Below are 18,197 nucleotides of genomic sequence, written 5' to 3'. Positions count from 1 at the left end.
TGTTAGCTGATTGCTCCGATCAGAAAGAAGTTTCACAGAATGCTTCTGTGTAGTTTATATTTGAATATATTACTTTTTCCACTACTACGCTCCTAGCGCTCCAAATGTCCAGTTGCATTTTCTACAGAAAGAGTGTTCAGATCTGCTCAATCAAAAGTATGGTTTAACTCTGTTAGCTGAATGCACAGATCAGAAAGAAGTTTCACCGAATGATTCTGTGTAGTTTATATTTGAAGACATTCCTTTTTCCACTATTACCCTCTTAGCGCTCCGAATCTCCACTTGCATTTTCTACAAAAAGAGGGTTTCATAACTGCTAAATCAAAAATATGTTTTATCTCTGTTAACTGAATTTACAGATCAGAAATAAGTTTCACAGAATGCATCTGTGTAGTTTTTATTTGAAGATATTCTTTTTCCCAATGTAGGCCTCTTAGCCCTTAGCATGTCCAATTGCAGTTTCTACAGAAAGAGTGTTTCAGAACGGCTCAATCAAAAGTAAGGTTCAACTCTGTTAGTTGAATGCACAGAACAGAAAGAAGTTTCATACAATGCTTCTGTGTAGTTCATATTTGAACATATTCTTTTTTCCACTATTACCCACTTAGCGCTACGAATGTCCAGTTGCATTTTCTACAGACAGAGTGTTTCAAAACTGCTCAATCAAAAGTATGGTTTAACTCTGTTAGCTGATTGCTCCGATCAGAAAGATGTTTCACAGAATGCTTCTGTGTAGTTTATATTTGAATATATTCCTTTTTCCACTACTACGCTCTTAGTGCTCCAATTGTCCAGTTGCATTTTCTACAGAAAGAGTGTTCAGATCTGCTCAATCAAAAGTATGGTTTAACTCTGTTAGCTGAATGCACAGATCAGAAAGAAGTTTCACCGAATGATTCTGTGTAGTTTATATTTGAAGACATTCCTTTTTCCACTATTACCCTCTTAGCGCTCCGAATCTCCACTTGCATTTTCTACAAAAAGAGTGTTTCATAACTGCTCAATCAAAAATATGTTTTATCTCTGTTAACTGAATTTACAGATCAGAAATAAGTTTCACAGAATGCATCTGTGTAGTTTTTATTTGAAGATATTCTTTTTCCCAATGTAGGCCTCTTAGCGCTTAGCATGTCCAATTGCAGTTTCTACAGAAAGAGTGTTTCAGAACGGCTCAATCAAAAGTAAGGTTCAACTCTGTTAGTTGAATGCACAGAACAGAAAGAATTTTCACAGAATGCTACTGTGTAGTTTATATTTGAATATATTCCTTTTTCCACTATTACCCTCTTAGCGCTCCGAATGTCCACTTGCATTTTCTACAGAAAGAGTGTTCAGAACTGCGCAATCAAAAGTATGGTTTAACTCTGTTAGCTTAATGAACATATCAGAAATAAGTTTCACACAATGCTTCTGTGTAGTTTTTATTTGAAGATATTATTTTTCCCAATATAGGCCTCTTAGCGCTCAGAATGTCCAATTGCAGTTTCTACAGAAAGAGTGTTTCAGAAAGGCTCAATCAAAAGTAAGGTTCAACTGTGTTAGTTGAATGCACAGAACAGAAAGAAGTTTCATACAATGCTTCTGTGTAGTTTATATTTGAACATATTCTTTTTTCCACTATTACCCACTTAGCGCTACGAATGTCCAGTTGCATTTTCTACAGCCAGAGTGTTTCAGAACTGCTCAATGAAAAGTATGGTTTAACTCTGTTAGCTGAATGCTCAGATCAGAAAGAAGTTTCACAGAATGCTTCTGTGTAGTTTATATTTGAATATATTCCTTTTTCCACTACTACTCTCTTAGCGCTCCAAATGTCCAGTTGCATTTTCTACAGAAAGAGTGTTCAGATCTGCTCAATCAAAAGTATGGTTTAACTCTGTTAGCTGAATGCACAGATCAGAAAGAAGTTTCACAGAATGATTCTGTGTAGTTTATATTTGGAGACATTCCTTTTTCCACTATTACCCTCTTAGCGCTCCGAATCTCCACTTGCATTTTCTACAGAAAGAGTGTTTCAGAACGGCTCAACCAAAACTAAGGTTCAACTCTTTTAGTTGAACAAACAGAACAGAAAGAAGTTTCACACAATTCTTCTGTGTAGTTTTTATTTGTAGACATTCTTTTTCCCAATATAGGCCTCTTAGCGCTCAGAATGTCCAATTGCAGTTTCTACAGAAAGAGTGTTTCAGAACGGCTCAATCAAAAGTAAGGTTCAACTCTGTTAGTTGAATGCACAGAACAGAATGAATTTTCATACAATGCTTCTGTGTAGTTTATATTTGAACATATTCTTTTTTCCACTATTACCCACTTAGCGCTACGAATGTCCAGTTGCATTTTCTACAGACAGAGTGTTTCAAAACTGCTCAATCAAAAGTATGGTTTAACTCTGTTAGCTGAATGCTCAGATCAGAAAGAAGTTTCACAGAATGCTTCTGTGTAGTTTATATTTGAATATATTCCTTTTTCCACTACTACGCTCTTAGCGCTCCGAATGTCCAGTTGCATTTTCTACAGAAAGAGTGTTCAGATCTGCTCAATCAAAAGTATGGTTTAACTCTGTTAGCTGAATGCACAGATCAGAAAGAAGTTTCAACGAATGATTCTGTGTAGTTTATATTTGAAGACATTCCTTTTTCCACTATTACCCTCTTAGCGCTCCGAATCTCCACTTGCATTTTCTACAAAAAGAGTGTTTCATAACTGCTCAATCAAAAATATGTTTTATCTCTGTTAACTGAATTTACAGATCAGAAATAAGTTTCACAGAATGCATCTGTGTAGTTTTTATTTGAAGATATAATTTTTCCCAATGTAGGCCTCTTAGCGCTTAGCATGTCCAATTGCAGTTTCTACAGAAAGAGTGTTTCAGAACGGCTCAATCAAAAGTAAGGTTCAAATCTGTTAGTTGAATGCACAGAACAGAAAGAATTTTCACAGAATGCTACTGTGTAGTTTATATTTGAATATATTCCTTTTTCCACTATTACCCTCTTAGCGCTCCGAATGTCCACTTGCATTTTCTACAGAGAGAGTGTTCAGAACTGCGCAATCCAAAGTATGGTTTAACTCTGTTAGCTTAATGAACATATCAGAAATAAGTTTCACACAATGCTTCTGTGTAGTTTTTATTTGAAGATATTATTTTTCCCAATAGAGGCCTCTTAGCGCTCAGAATGTCCAATTGCAGTTTCTACAGAAAGAGTGTTTCAGAAAGGCTCAATCAAAAGTAAGGTTCAACTCTGTTAGTTGAATGCACAGAACAGAAAGAAGTTTCATACAATGCTTCTGTGTAGTTTATATTTGAACATATTCTTTTTTCCACTATTACCCACTTAGCGCTACGAATGTCCAGTTGCATTTTCTACAGACAGAGTGTTTCAAAACTGCTCAATCAAAAGTATGGTTTAACTCTGTTAGCTGAATGCTTAGATCAGAAAGAAGTTTCACAGAATGCTTCTGTGTAGTTTATATTTGAATATATTCCTTTTTCCACTACTACTCTCTTAGCGCTCCAAATGTCCAGTTGCATTTTCTACAGAAAGAGTGTTCAGATCTGCTCAATCAAAAGTATGGTTTAACTCTGTTAGCTGAATGCACAGATCAGAAAGAAGTTTCACAGAATGATTCTGTGTAGTTTATATTTGGAGACATTCCTTTTTCCACTATTACCCTCTTAGCGCTCCGAATCTCCACTTGCATTTTCTACAGAAAGAGTGTTTCAGAACGGCTCAATCAAAACTAAGGTTCAACTCTTTTAGTTGAACAAAGAGAACAGAAAGAAGTTTCACACAATTCTTCTGTGTAGTTTTTATTTGTAGACATTCTTTTTCCCAATATAGGCCTCTTAGAGCTCAGAATGTCCAATTGCAGTTTCTACAGAAAGAGTGTTTCAGAACGGCTCAATCAAAAGTAAGGTTCAACTCTGTTAGTTGAATGCACAGAACAGAAAGAAGTTTCATACAATGCTTCTGTGTAGTTTATATTTGAACATATTCTTTTTTCCACTATTACCCACTTAGCGCTACGAATGTCCAGTTGCATTTTCTACAGACAGAGTGTTTCAAAACTGCTCAATCAAAAGTATGGTTTAACTCTGTTAGCTGAATGCTCAGATCAGAAAGAAGTTTCACAGAATGCTTCTGTGTAGTTTATATTTGAATATATTCCTGTTTCCACTACTACGCTCTTAGCGCTCCAAATGTCCAGTTGCATTTTCTACAGAAAGAGTGTTCAGATCTGCTCAATCAAAAGTATGGTTTAACTCTGTTAGCTGAATGCACAGATCAGAAAGAAGTTTCACCGAATGATTCTGTGTAGTTTATATTTGAAGACATTCCTTTTTCCACTATTACCCTCTTAGCGCTCCGAATGTCCACTTGCATTTTCTACAGAAAGAGTGTTCAGAACTGCGCAATCAAAAGTATGGTTTAACTCTGTTAGCTTAATGAACATATCAGAAATAAGTTTCACAAAATGCTTCTGTGTAGTTTTTATTTGAAGATATTATTTTTCCCAATATAGGCCTCTTAGCGCTCAGAATGTCCAATTGCAGTTTCTACAGAAAGAGTGTTTCAGAAAGGCTCAATCAAAAGTAAGGTTCAACTCTTTTAGTTGAATGCACAGAACAGAAAGAAGTTTCATACAATGCTTCTGTGTAGTTTATATTTGAACATATTCTTTTTTCCACTATTACCCACTTAGCGCTACGAATGTCCAGTTGCATTTTCTACAGCCAGAGTGTTTCAAAACTGCTCGATCAAAAGTATGGTTTAACTCTGTTAGCTGAATGCTCAGATCAGAAATAAGTTTCACAGAATGCTTCTGTGTAGTTTATATTTGAATATATTCCTTTTTCCACTACTACTCTCTTAGCGCTCCAAATGTCCAGTTGCATTTTCTACAGAAAGAGTGTTCAGATCTGCTCAATCAAAAGTATGGTTTAACTCTGTTAGCTGAATGCACAGATCAGAAAGAAGTTTCACCGAATGATTCTGTGTAGTTTATATTTGAAGACATTCCTTTTTCCACTATTACCCTCTTAGCGCTCCGAATCTCCACTTGCATTTTCTACAAAAAGAGTGTTTCATAACTGCTCAATCAAAAATATGTTTTATCTCTGTTAACTGAATTTACAGATCAGAAATAAGTTTCACAGAATGCATCTGTGTAGTTTTTATTTGAAGATATTCTTTTTCCCAATGTAGGCCTCTTAGCGCTTAGCATGTCCAATTGCAGTTTCTACAGAAAGAGTGTTTCAGAACGGCTCAATCAAAAGTAAGGTTCAACTCTGTTAGTTGAATGCAGAGAACAGAAAGAATTTTCACAGAATGCTACTGTGTAGTTTATATTTGAATATATTCCTTTTTCCACTATTACCCTCTTAGCGCTCCGAATGTCCACTTGCATTTTCTACAGAAAGAGTGTTCAGAACTGCGCAATCAAAAGTATGGTTTAACTCTGTTAGCTGAATGCACAGATCAGAAAGAAGTTTCACCGAATGATTCTGTGTAGTTTATATTTGAAGACATTCCTTTTTCCACTATTACCCTCTTAGCGCTCCGAATCTCCACTTGCATTTTCTACAAAAAGAGTGTTTCATAACTGCTCAATCAAAAATATGTTTTATCTCTGTTAACTGAATTTACAGATCAGAAATAAGTTTCACAGAATGCATCTGTGTAGTTTTTATTTGAAGATATTCTTTTTCCCAATGTAGGCCTCTTAGCGCTTAGCATGTCCAATTGCAGTTTCTACAGAAAGAGTGTTTCAGAACGGCTCAATCAAAAGTAAGGTTCAACTCTGTTAGTTGAATGCACAGAACAGAAAGAATTTTCACAGAATGCTACTGTGTAGTTTATATTTGAATATATTCCTTTTTCCACTATTACCCTCTTAGCGCTCCGAATGTCCACTTGCATTTTCTACAGAAAGAGTGTTCAGAACTGCGCAATCAAAAGTATGGTTTAACTCTGTTAGCTTAATGAACATATCAGAAATAAGTTTCACACAATGCTTCTGTGTAGTTTTTATTTGAAGATATTATTTTTCCCAATATAGGCCTCTTAGCGCTCAGAATGTCCAATTGCAGTTTCTACAGAAAGAGTGTTTCAGAAAGGCTCAATCAAAAGTAAGGTTCAACTGTGTTAGTTGAATGCACAGAACAGAAAGAAGTTTCATACAATGCTTCTGTGTAGTTTATATTTGAACATATTCTTTTTTCCACTATTACCCACTTAGCGCTACGAATGTCCAGTTGCATTTTCTACAGCCAGAGTGTTTCAGAACTGCTCAATGAAAAGTATGGTTTAACTCTGTTAGCTGAATGCTCAGATCAGAAAGAAGTTTCACAGAATGCTTCTGTGTAGTTTATATTTGAATATATTCCTTTTTCCACTACTACTCTCTTAGCGCTCCAAATGTCCAGTTGCATTTTCTACAGAAAGAGTGTTCAGATCTGCTCAATCAAAAGTATGGTTTAACTCTGTTAGCTGAATGCACAGATCAGAAAGAAGTTTCACAGAATGATTCTGTGTAGTTTATATTTGGAGACATTCCTTTTTCCACTATTACCCTCTTAGCGCTCCGAATCTCCACTTGCATTTTCTACAGAAAGAGTGTTTCAGAACGGCTCAACCAAAACTAAGGTTCAACTCTTTTAGTTGAACAAACAGAACAGAAAGAAGTTTCACACAATTCTTCTGTGTAGTTTTTATTTGTAGACATTCTTTTTCCCAATATAGGCCTCTTAGCGCTCAGAATGTCCAATTGCAGTTTCTACAGAAAGAGTGTTTCAGAACGGCTCAATCAAAAGTAAGGTTCAACTCTGTTAGTTGAATGCACAGAACAGAAAGAATTTTCATACAATGCTTCTGTGTAGTTTATATTTGAACATATTCTTTTTTCCACTATTACCCACTTAGCGCTACGAATGTCCAGTTGCATTTTCTACAGACAGAGTGTTTCAAAACTGCTCAATCAAAAGTATGGTTTAACTCTGTTAGCTGAATGCTCAGATCAGAAAGAAGTTTCACAGAATGCTTCTGTGTAGTTTATATTTGAATATATTCCTTTTTCCACTACTACGCTCTTAGCGCTCCGAATGTCCAGTTGCATTTTCTACAGAAAGAGTGTTCAGATCTGCTCAATCAAAAGTATGGTTTAACTCTGTTAGCTGAATGCACAGATCAGAAAGAAGTTTCACCGAATGATTCTGTGTAGTTTATATTTGAAGACATTCCTTTTTCCACTATTACCCTCTTAGCGCTCCGAATCTCCACTTGCATTTTCTACAAAAAGAGTGTTTCATAACTGCTCAATCAAAAATATGTTTTATCTCTGTTAACTGAATTTACAGATCAGAAATAAGTTTCACAGAATGCATCTGTGTAGTTTTTATTTGAAGATATAATTTTTCCCAATGTAGGCCTCTTAGCGCTTAGCATGTCCAATTGCAGTTTCTACAGAAAGAGTGTTTCAGAACGGCTCAATCAAAAGTAAGGTTCAAATCTGTTAGTTGAATGCACAGAACAGAAAGAATTTTCACAGAATGCTACTGTGTAGTTTATATTTGAATATATTCCTTTTTCCACTATTACCCTCTTAGCGCTCCGAATGTCCACTTGCATTTTCTACAGAGAGAGTGTTCAGAACTGCGCAATCCAAAGTATGGTTTAACTCTGTTAGCTTAATGAACATATCAGAAATAAGTTTCACACAATGCTTCTGTGTAGTTTTTATTTGAAGATATTATTTTTCCCAATAGAGGCCTCTTAGCGCTCAGAATGTCCAATTGCAGTTTCTACAGAAAGAGTGTTTCAGAAAGGCTCAATCAAAAGTAAGGTTCAACTCTGTTAGTTGAACGCACAGAACAGAAAGAAGTTTCATACAATGCTTCTGTGTAGTTTATATTTGAACATATTCTTTTTTCCACTATTACCCACTTAGCGCTACGAATGTCCAGTTGCATTTTCTACAGACAGAGTGTTTCAAAACTGCTCAATCAAAAGTATGGTTTAACTCTGTTAGCTGAATGCTCAGATCAGAAAGAAGTTTCACAGAATGCTTCTGTGTAGTTTATATTTGAATATATTCCTTTTTCCACTACTACTCTCTTAGCGCTCCAAATGTCCAGTTGCATTTTCTACAGAAAGAGTGTTCAGATCTGCTCAATCAAAAGTATGGTTTAACTCTGTTAGCTGAATGCACAGATCAGAAAGAAGTTTCACAGAATGATTCTGTGTAGTTTATATTTGGAGACATTCCTTTTTCCACTATTACCCTCTTAGCGCTCCGAATCTCCACTTGCATTTTCTACAGAAAGAGTGTTTCAGAACGGCTCAATCAAAACTAAGGTTCAACTCTTTTAGTTGAACAAAGAGAACAGAAAGAAGTTTCACACAATTCTTCTGTGTAGTTTTTATTTGTAGACATTCTTTTTCCCAATATAGGCCTCTTAGAGCTCAGAATGTCCAATTGCAGTTTCTACAGAAAGAGTGTTTCAGAACGGCTCAATCAAAAGTAAGGTTCAACTCTGTTAGTTGAATGCACAGAACAGAAAGAAGTTTCATACAATGCTTCTGTGTAGTTTATATTTGAACATATTCTTTTTTCCACTATTACCCACTTAGCGCTACGAATGTCCAGTTGCATTTTCTACAGACAGAGTGTTTCAAAACTGCTCAATCAAAAGTATGGTTTAACTCTGTTAGCTGAATGCTCAGATCAGAAAGAAGTTTCACAGAATGCTTCTGTGTAGTTTATATTTGAATATATTCCTGTTTCCACTACTACGCTCTTAGCGCTCCAAATGTCCAGTTGCATTTTCTACAGAAAGAGTGTTCAGATCTGCTCAATCAAAAGTATGGTTTAACTCTGTTAGCTGAATGCACAGATCAGAAAGAAGTTTCACCGAATGATTCTGTGTAGTTTATATTTGAAGACATTCCTTTTTCCACTATTACCCTCTTAGCGCTCCGAATGTCCACTTGCATTTTCTACAGAAAGAGTGTTCAGAACTGCGCAATCAAAAGTATGGTTTAACTCTGTTAGCTTAATGAACATATCAGAAATAAGTTTCACAAAATGCTTCTGTGTAGTTTTTATTTGAAGATATTATTTTTCCCAATATAGGCCTCTTAGCGCTCAGAATGTCCAATTGCAGTTTCTACAGAAAGAGTGTTTCAGAAAGGCTCAATCAAAAGTAAGGTTCAACTCTTTTAGTTGAATGCACAGAACAGAAAGAAGTTTCATACAATGCTTCTGTGTAGTTTATATTTGAACATATTCTTTTTTCCACTATTACCCACTTAGCGCTACGAATGTCCAGTTGCATTTTCTACAGCCAGAGTGTTTCAAAACTGCTCGATCAAAAGTATGGTTTAACTCTGTTAGCTGAATGCTCAGATCAGAAATAAGTTTCACAGAATGCTTCTGTGTAGTTTATATTTGAATATATTCCTTTTTCCACTACTACTCTCTTAGCGCTCCAAATGTCCAGTTGCATTTTCTACAGAAAGAGTGTTCAGATCTGCTCAATCAAAAGTATGGTTTAACTCTGTTAGCTGAATGCACAGATCAGAAAGAAGTTTCACCGAATGATTCTGTGTAGTTTATATTTGAAGACATTCCTTTTTCCACTATTACCCTCTTAGCGCTCCGAATCTCCACTTGCATTTTCTACAAAAAGAGTGTTTCATAACTGCTCAATCAAAAATATGTTTTATCTCTGTTAACTGAATTTACAGATCAGAAATAAGTTTCACAGAATGCATCTGTGTAGTTTTTATTTGAAGATATTCTTTTTCCCAATGTAGGCCTCTTAGCGCTTAGCATGTCCAATTGCAGTTTCTACAGAAAGAGTGTTTCAGAACGGCTCAATCAAAAGTAAGGTTCAACTCTGTTAGTTGAATGCAGAGAACAGAAAGAATTTTCACAGAATGCTACTGTGTAGTTTATATTTGAATATATTCCTTTTTCCACTATTACCCTCTTAGCGCTCCGAATGTCCACTTGCATTTTCTACAGAAAGAGTGTTCAGAACTGCGCAATCAAAAGTATGGTTTAACTCTGTTAGCTTAATGAACATATCAGAAATAAGTTTCACAAAATGCTTCTGTGTAGTTTTTATTTGAAGATATTATTTTTCCCAATATAGGCCTCTTAGCGCTCAGAATGTCCAATTGCAGTATCTACAGAAAGAGTGTTTCAGAAAGGCCCAATCAAAAGTAAGGTTCAACTCTGTTAGTTGAATGCACAGAACAGAAAGAAGTTTCATACAATGCTTCTGTGTAGTTTATATTTGAACATATTCTTTTTTCCACTATTACCCACTTAGCGCTACGAATGTCCAGTTGCATTTTCTACAGCCAGAGTGTTTCAAAACTGCTCAATCAAAAGTATGGTTTAACTCTGTTAGCTGAATGCTCAGATCAGAAATAAGTTTCACAGAATGCTTCTGTGTAGTTTATATTTGAATATATTCCTTTTTCCACTACTACTCTCTTAGCGCTCCAAATGTCCAGTTGCATTTTCTACAGAAAGAGTGTTCAGATCTGCTCAATCAAAAGTATGGTTTAACTCTGTTAGCTGAATGCACAGATCAGAAAGAAGTTTCACAGAATGATTCTGTGTAGTTTATATTTGGAGGCATTCCTTTTTCCACTATTACCCTCTTAGCGCTCCGAATCTCCACTTGCATTTTCTACAGAAAGAGTGTTTCAGAACGGCTCAATCAAAACTAAGGTTCAACTCTTTTAGTTGAACAAACAGAACAGAAAGAAGTTTCACACAATTCTTCTGTGTAGTTTTTATTTGTAGACATTCTTTTTCCCAATATAGGCCTCTTAGCGCTCAGAATGTCCAATTGCAGTTTCTACAGAAAGAGTGTTTCAGAACGGCTCAATCAAAAGTCAGGTTCAACTCTGTTAGTTGAATGCACAGAACAGAAAGAAGTTTCATACAATGCTTCTGTGTAGTTTATATTTGAACATATTCTTTTTTCCACTATTACCCACTTAGCGCTACGAATGTCCAGTTGCATTTTCTACAGACAGAGTGTTTCAAAACTGCTCAATCAAAAGTATGGTTTAACTCTGTTAGCTGAATGCTCAGATCAGAAAGAAGTTTCACAGAATGCTTCTGTGTGGTTTATATTTGAATATATTCCTTTTTCCACTACTACGCTCTTAGCGCTCCAAATGTCCAGTTGCATTTTCTACAGAAAGAGTGTTCAGATCTGCTCAATCAAAAGTATGGTTTAACTCTGTTAGCTGAATGCACAGATCAGAAAGAAGTTTCACCGAATGGTTCTGTGTAGTTTATATTTGAAGACATTCCTTTTTCCACTATTACCCCCTTAGCGCTCCGAATCTCCACTTGCATTTTCTACAAAAAGAGGGTTTCATAACTGCTCAATCAAAAATATGTTTTATCTCTGTTAACTGAATTTACAGATCAGAAATAAGTTTCACAGAATGCATCTGTGTAGTTTTTATTTGAAGATATTCTTTTTCCCAATGTAGGCCTCTTAGCGCTTAGCATGTCCAATTGCAGTTTCTACAGAAAGAGTGTTTCAGAACGGCTCAATCAAAAGTAAGGTTCAACTCTGTTAGTTGAATGCACAGAACAGAAAGGAGTTTCATACAATGCTTCTGTGTAGTTCATATTTGAACATATTCTTTTTTCCACTATTACCCACTTAGCGCTACGAATGTCCAGTTGCATTTTCTACAGACAGAGTGTTTCAAAACTGCTCAATCAAAAGTATGGTTTAACTCTGTTAGCTGATTGCTCCGATCAGAAAGAAGTTTCACAGAATGCTTCTGTGTAGTTTATATTTGAATATATTACTTTTTCCACTACTACGCTCTTAGCGCTCCAAATGTCCAGTTGCATTTTCTACAGAAAGAGTGTTCAGATCTGCTCAATCAAAAGTATGGTTTAACTCTGTTAGCTGAATGCACAGATCAGAAAGAAGTTTCACCGAATGATTCTGTGTAGTTTATATTTGAAGACATTCCTTTTTCCACTATTACCCTCTTAGCGCTCCGAATCTCCACTTGCATTTTCTACAAAAAGAGTGTTTCATAACTGCTCAATCAAAAATATGTTTTATCTCTGTTAACTGAATTTACAGATCAGAAATAAGTTTCACAGAATGCATCTGTGTAGTTTTTATTTGAAGATATTCTTTTTCCCAATGTGGGCCTCTTAGCGCTTAGCATGTCCAATTGCAGTTTCTACAGAAAGAGTGTTTCAGAACGGCTCAATCAAAAGTAAGGTTCAACTCTGTTAGTTGAATGCACAGAACAGAAAGAATTTTCACAGAATGCTACTGTGTAGTTTATATTTGAATATATTCCTTTTTCCACTATTACCCTCTTAGCGCTCCGAATGTCCACTTGCATTTTCTACAGAAAGAGTGTTCAGAACTGCGCAATCAAAAGTATGGTTTAACTCTGTTAGCTTAATGAACATATCAGAAATAAGTTTCACACAATGCTTCTGTGTAGTTTTTATTTGAAGATATTATTTTTCCCAATATAGGCCTCTTAGCGCTCAGAATGTCCAATTGCAGTTTCTACAGAAAGAGTGTTTCAGAAAGGCTCAATCAAAAGTAAGGTTCAACTCTGTTAGTTGAATGCACAGAACAGAAAGAAGTTTCATACAATGCTTCTGTGTAGTTTATATTTGAACATATTCTTTTTTCCACTATTACCCACTTAGCGCTACGAATGTCCAGTTGCATTTTCTACAGCCAGAGTGTTTCAAAACTGCTCAATCAAAAGTATGGTTTAACTCTGTTAGCTGAATGCTCAGATCAGAAAGAAGTTTCACAGAATGCTTCTGTGTAGTTTATATTTGAATATATTCCTTTTTCCACTACTACTCTCTTAGCGCTCCAAATGTCCAGTTGCATTTTCTACAGAAAGACTGTTCAGATCTGCTCAATCAAAAGTATGGTTTAACTCTGTTAGCTGAATGCACAGATCAGAAAGAAGTTTCACAGAATGATTCTGTGTAGTTTATATTTGGAGACATTCCTTTTTCCACTATTACCCTCTTAGCGCTCCGAATCTCCACTTGCATTTTCTACAGAAAGAGTGTTTCAGAACGGCTCAATCAAAACTAAGGTTCAACTCTTTTAGTTGAACAAACAGAACAGAAAGAAGTTTCACACAATTCTTCTGTGTAGTTTTTATTTGCAGACATTCTTTTTCAAAATATAGGCCTCTTAGCGCTCAGAATGTCCAATTGCAGTTTCTACAGAAAGAGTGTTTCAGAACGGCTCAATCAAAAGTAAGGTTCAACTCTGTTAGTTGAATGCACAGAACAGAAAGAATTTTCACAGAATGCTACTGTGTAGTTTATATTTGAATATATTCCTTTTTCCACTATTACCCTCTTAGCGCTCCGAATGTCCACTTGCATTTTCTACAGAGAGAGTGTTCAGAACTGCGCAATCCAAAGTATGGTTTAACTCTGTTAGCTTAATGAACATATCAGAAATAAGTTTCACACAATGCTTCTGTGTAGTTTTTATTTGAAGATATTATTTTTCCCAATAGAGGCCTCTTAGCGCTCAGAATGTCCAATTGCAGTTTCTACAGAAAGAGTGTTTCAGAAAGGCTCAATCAAAAGTAAGGTTCAACTCTGTTAGTTGAATGCACAGAACAGAAAGAAGTTTCATACAATGCTTCTGTGTAGTTTATATTTGAACATATTCTTTTTTCCACTATTACCCACTTAGCGCTACGAATGTCCAGTTGCATTTTCTACAGACAGAGTGTTTCAAAACTGCTCAATCAAAAGTATGGTTTAACTCTGTTAGCTGAATGCTCAGATCAGAAAGAAGTTTCACAGAATGCTTCTGTGTAGTTTATATTTGAATATATTCCTTTTTCCACTACTACTCTCTTAGCGCTCCAAATGTCCAGTTGCATTTTCTACAGAAAGAGTGTTCAGATCTGCTCAATCAAAAGTATGGTTTAACTCTGTTAGCTGAATGCACAGATCAGAAAGAAGTTTCACAGAATGATTCTGTGTAGTTTATATTTGGAGACATTCCTTTTTCCACTATTACCCTCTTAGCGCTCCGAATCTCCACTTGCATTTTCTACAGAAAGAGTGTTTCAGAACGGCTCAATCAAAACTAAGGTTCAACTCTTTTAGTTGAACAAACAGAACAGAAAGAAGTTTCACACAATTCTTCTGTGTAGTTTTTATTTGTAGACATTCTTTTTCCCAATATAGGCCTCTTAGCGCTCAGAATGTCCAATTGCAGTTTCTACAGAAAGAGTGTTTCAGAACGGCTCAATCAAAAGTCAGGTTCAACTCTGTTAGTTGAATGCACAGAACAGAAAGAAGTTTCATACAATGCTTCTGTGTAGTTTATATTTGAACATATTCTTTTTTCCACTATTACCCACTTAGCGCTACGAATGTCCAGTTGCATTTTCTACAGACAGAGTGTTTCAAAACTGCTCAATCAAAAGTATGGTTTAACTCTGTTAGCTGAATGCTCAGATCAGAAAGAAGTTTCACAGAATGCTTCTGTGTGGTTTATATTTGAATATATTCCTTTTTCCACTACTACGCTCTTAGCGCTCCAAATGTCCAGTTGCATTTTCTACAGAAAGAGTGTTCAGATCTGCTCAATCAAAAGTATGGTTTAACTCTGTTAGCTGAATGCACAGATCAGAAAGAAGTTTCACCGAATGGTTCTGTGTAGTTTATATTTGAAGACATTCCTTTTTCCACTATTACCCCCTTAGCGCTCCGAATCTCCACTTGCATTTTCTACAAAAAGAGGGTTTCATAACTGCTCAATCAAAAATATGTTTTATCTCTGTTAACTGAATTTACAGATCAGAAATAAGTTTCACAGAATGCATCTGTGTAGTTTTTATTTGAAGATATTCTTTTTCCCAATGTAGGCCTCTTAGCGCTTAGCATGTCCAAATGCAGTTTCTACAGAAAGAGTGTTTCAGAACGGCTCAATCAAAAGTAAGGTTCAACTCTGTTAGTTGAATGCACAGAACAGAAAGAAGTTTCATACAATGCTTCTGTGTAGTTCATATTTGAACATATTCTTTTTTCCACTATTACCCACTTAGCGCTACGAATGTCCAGTTGCATTTTCTACAGACAGAGTGTTTCAAAACTGCTCAATCAAAAGTATGGTTTAACTCTGTTAGCTGATTGCTCCGATCAGAAAGAAGTTTCACAGAATGCTTCTGTGTAGTTTATATTTGAATATATTACTTTTTCCACTACTACGCTCTTAGCGCTCCAAATGTCCAGTTGCATTTTCTACAGAAAGAGTGTTCAGATCTGCTCAATCAAAAGTATGGTTTAACTCTGTTAGCTGAATGCACAGATCAGAAAGAAGTTTCACCGAATGATTCTGTGTAGTTTATATTTGAAGACATTCCTTTTTCCACTATTACCCTCTTAGCGCTCCGAATCTCCACTTGCATTTTCTACAAAAAGAGTGTTTCATAACTGCTCAATCAAAAATATGTTTTATCTCTGTTAACTGAATTTACAGATCAGAAATAAGTTTCACAGAATGCATCTGTGTAGTTTTTATTTGAAGATATAATTTTTCCCAATGTAGGCCTCTTAGCGCTTAGCATGTCCAATTGCAGTTTCTACAGAAAGAGTGTTTCAGAACGGGTCAATCAAAAGTAAGGTTCAAATCTGTTAGTTGAATGCACAGAACAGAAAGAATTTTCACAGAATGCTACTGTGTAGTTTATATTTGAATATATTCCTTTTTCCACTATTACCCTATTAGCGCTCCGAATGTCCACTTGCATTTTCTACAGAGAGAGTGTTCAGAACTGCGCATTCCAAAGTATGGTTTAACTCTGTTAGCTTAATGAACATATCAGAAATAAGTTTCACACAATGCTTCTGTGTAGTTTTTATTTGAAGATATTATTTTTCCCAATAGAGGCCTCTTAGCGCTCAGAATGTCCAATTGCAGTTTCTACAGAAAGAGTGTTTCAGAAAGGCTCAATCAAAAGTAAGGTTCAACTCTGTTAGTTGAATGCACAGAACAGAAAGAAGTTTCATACAATGCTTCTGTGTAGTTTATATTTGAACATATTCTTTTTTCCACTATTACCCACTTAGCGCTACGAATGTCCAGTTGCATTTTCTACAGACAGAGTGTTTCAAAACTGCTCAATCAAAAGTATGGTTTAACTCTGTTAGCTGAATGCTCAGATCAGAAAGAAGTTTCACAGAATGCTTCTGTTTAGTTTATATTTGAATATATTCCTTTTTCCACTACTACTCTCTTAGCGCTCCAAATGTCCAGTTGCATTTTCTACAGAAAGAGTGTTCAGATCTGCTCAATCAAAAGTATGGTTTAACTCTGTTAGCTGAATGCACAGATCAGAAAGAAGTTTCACAGAATGATTCTGTGTAGTTTATATTTGGAGACATTCCTTTTTCCACTATTACCCTCTTAGCGCTCCGAATCTCCACTTGCATTTTCTACAGAAAGAGTGTTTCAGAACGGCTCAATCAAAACTAAGGTTCAACTCTTTTAGTTGAACAAACAGAACAGAAAGAAGTTTCACACAATTCTTCTGTGTAGTTTTTATTTGTAGACATTCTTTTTCCCAATATAGGCCTCTTAGCGCTCAGAATGTCCAATTGCAGTTTCTACAGAAAGAGTGTTTCAGAACGGCTCAATCAAAAGTCAGGTTCAACTCTGTTAGTTGAATGCACAGAACAGAAAGAAGTTTCATACAATGCTTCTGTGTAGTTTATATTTGAACATATTCTTTTTTCCACTATTACCCACTTAGCGCTACGAATGTCCAGTTGCATTTTCTACAGACAGAGTGTTTCAAAACTGCTCAATCAAAAGTATGGTTTAACTCTGTTAGCTGAATGCTCAGATCAGAAAGAAGTTTCACAGAATGCTTCTGTGTGGTTTATATTTGAATATATTCCTTTTTCCACTACTACGCTCTTAGCGCTCCAAATGTCCAGTTGCATTTTCTACAGAAAGAGTGTTCAGATCTGCTCAATCAAAAGTATGGTTTAACTCTGTTAGCTGAATGCACAGATCAGAAAGAAGTTTCACCGAATGGTTCTGTGTAGTTTATATTTGAAGACATTCCTTTTTCCACTATTACCCCCTTAGCGCTCCGAATCTCCACTTGCATTTTCTACAAAAAGAGGGTTTCATAACTGCTCAATCAAAAATATGTTTTATCTCTGTTAACTGAATTTACAGATCAGAAATAAGTTTCACAGAATGCATCTGTGTAGTTTTTATTTGAAGATATTCTTTTTCCCAATGTAGGCCTCTTAGCGCTTAGCATGTCCAAATGCAGTTTCTACAGAAAGAGTGTTTCAGAACGGCTCAATCAAAAGTAAGGTACAACTCTGTTAGTTGAATGCACAGAACAGAAAGGAGTTTCATACAATGCTTCTGTGTAGTTCATATTTGAACATATTCTTTTTTCCACTATTACCCACTTAGCGCTACGAATGTCCAGTTGCATTTTCTACAGACAGAGTGTTTCAAAACTGCTCAATCAAAAGTATGGTTTAACTCTGTTAGCTGATTGCTCCGATCAGAAAGAAGTTTCACAGAATGCTTCTGTGTAGTTTATATTTGAATATATTACTTTTTCCACTACTACGCTCTTAGCGCTCCAAATGTCCAGTTGCATTTTCTACAGAAAGAGTGTTCAGATCTGCTCAATCAAAAGTATGGTTTAACTCTGTTAGCTGAATGCACAGATCAGAAAGAAGTTTCACCGAATGATTCTGTGTAGTTTATATTTGAAGACATTCCTTTTTCCACTATTACCCTCTTAGCGCTCCGAATCTCCACTTGCATTTTCTACAAAAAGAGTGTTTCATAACTGCTCAATCAAAAATATGTTTTATCTCTGTTAACTGAATTTACAGATCAGAAATAAGTTTCACAGAATGCATCTGTGTAGTTTTTATTTGAAGATATAATTTTTCCCAATGTAGGCCTCTTAGCGCTTAGCATGTCCAATTGCAGTTTCTACAGAAAGAGTGTTTCAGAACGGGTCAATCAAAAGTAAGGTTCAAATCTGTTAGTTGAATGCACAGAACAGAAAGAATTTTCACAGAATGCTACTGTGTAGTTTATATTTGAATATATTCCTTTTTCCACTATTACCCTATTAGCGCTCCGA

This window comes from Symphalangus syndactylus, chromosome 7 (genome assembly GCF_028878055.3).
Source record: "Symphalangus syndactylus isolate Jambi chromosome 7, NHGRI_mSymSyn1-v2.1_pri, whole genome shotgun sequence".
NCBI lineage: Eukaryota > Metazoa > Chordata > Mammalia > Primates > Hylobatidae > Symphalangus > Symphalangus syndactylus.
The sequence above is the reverse complement of the archived record's forward strand: the minus strand, read 5'-3'. Positions refer to the sequence as shown.